Here is a 1,708-nt window from a genome sequence, read left to right on the forward strand (position 1 = left end):
AAAACATATCTGATATCACATATGCTAAGTGAAATAAGCAGGAGACCATTATCCTGAGTTTGTCTTCTGTACTTTGAGATCCTATGTAATGAACTACAACTTACCTCAGTACATAAACAAGTTGAAATCTAATTTAAGAGGGCTTTTTGTAATAAGTAACAGTTTCAGCCAAGCACAGACAGCTGAGCTTCAGCCATCACAGGCCAACCAATCAGAACTTCTCTAAATAAGGCAAATGCCTCACTGTAGCCAATCAAGTTATGTCTGCATTTTATTTACATGTCTGCCCTCAGTACAAAGTAGAGTGCTCTGAACCACCTTCCATTCTGCATGCTACCCAGCTTATGAATTGTTCTTTGTTCAAATAGACCATTAACTTTGTCTAAAGTGTTCCTTTTAAAGAAATCCAAATAAGGTAATTTCTTCACTGTTGCCAACAAGTGATTTCCGTACTTGACTGGCTACAGCGTCGCCATCACTAGACTGGAGCTCTGTGAAGACCTTCTTTTCCGTTTTGAGTACTACCCAATTCGTGAATTGCTCTTGACTCAAACAAACCATTAACTTTGCCTAAATTTTTCTTTCAACACAGCAGAGCACCACAGGCTCCAGAAATGCAAAATAACCAGTGAACCACAATTATTTTCACAGATTAGCAGAGATACACCAACTGTTTCCTATCAGATCAGTTTCTTTACTCTCTTTCTTTCTTTCTGTCTTTCTTCCTTCCTTTCTTTTTTACTTGCTAAACTGTCCAAAACCTAAAATCTTGCCTTTTCCACCTTCTGAAATAGAAAGCTTACTGTCATCTATGCCAATAAGAGGAGACACGGTCATCTTCAGCCTCAGATTCTGAACTGTCCCCTGAATTCTCTTGTGAACTCTCTACTGAACAGTCCATTTCTTCTGATCTGAGTGATCCACCTCAATAAGGTCACATCCATTTATATAATTTTTCCTAGGGTTCCATCAATATTTTCAATATTAAAATGACCTGGTGGAGGAACTGCTGTTTTTTTTCTTAGTTTTTCATTCCCGAGTCATCTGTGGGAGAAAGGTCTCAACTTGGTCTAAGGATGGACTCCTCTCTGTCCCAACTGTTAGACCCTGAAGGTCTTTCTGGGATTAGGTTTGGAGTTAATAAACAACCTGCCCCATACTCCTCCTCCGCCATCGTTCCCAACTGTTAGCAGCTCATTGGACACTGAGACTCCACGAGTCATCCCAGGTGGACGATGAATGGCTTCAGCTGGAGCTGGCACAAGCTCACCGTGGACCTCCATGCTTTCCCAGTCAGCATACAAGAGTAATCTTTCTTCTGTAGTTTAGATCTTTAATGTCCCCCAATGGCCCATGCATCAGAGGCTTGGTCTCCAACCCACAGCATCATGGGAAGTGGCAGAACTTTTAATAGGTGGGGTCTAGTTCCAGGTCCTTGGGAGCATGCCTTTGGAGGGGACAAAGGGATCCTAGCCCTCTCCTCTTCCTCTCACTTTCTGGCCATGGAGTGCAAGGGTTTGCTCCACCACATAGGACCTACCTAACGGGCTGCCATAGGCCCAAAACAACAAGCCAACCCAGCATGGACTAAAATCTCTAAAACCACAAGCCAAAATAAAATTTTCTCTTTATAAGTTGATTATCTCAGTTACTTGTTACTGAACTCTAATTTAAGAAGGATTTTTTTTTTTTAACAAAAAAAGCTGAC

At 41.5% G+C, this 1,708-nt stretch overlaps 1 pseudogene; it reads right to left on the reverse strand.

Annotated features, from left to right (window-relative positions):
- Window positions 1-731: 731 nt before the first annotated feature.
- On the reverse strand, window positions 732-1,283 carry LOC124985550 (NOP protein chaperone 1-like; annotated as a pseudogene).
- Window positions 1,284-1,708: the final 425 nt, after the last annotated feature.

This window comes from Sciurus carolinensis, chromosome 5 (genome assembly GCF_902686445.1).
Source record: "Sciurus carolinensis chromosome 5, mSciCar1.2, whole genome shotgun sequence".
Classification (NCBI taxonomy): domain Eukaryota; kingdom Metazoa; phylum Chordata; class Mammalia; order Rodentia; family Sciuridae; genus Sciurus; species Sciurus carolinensis.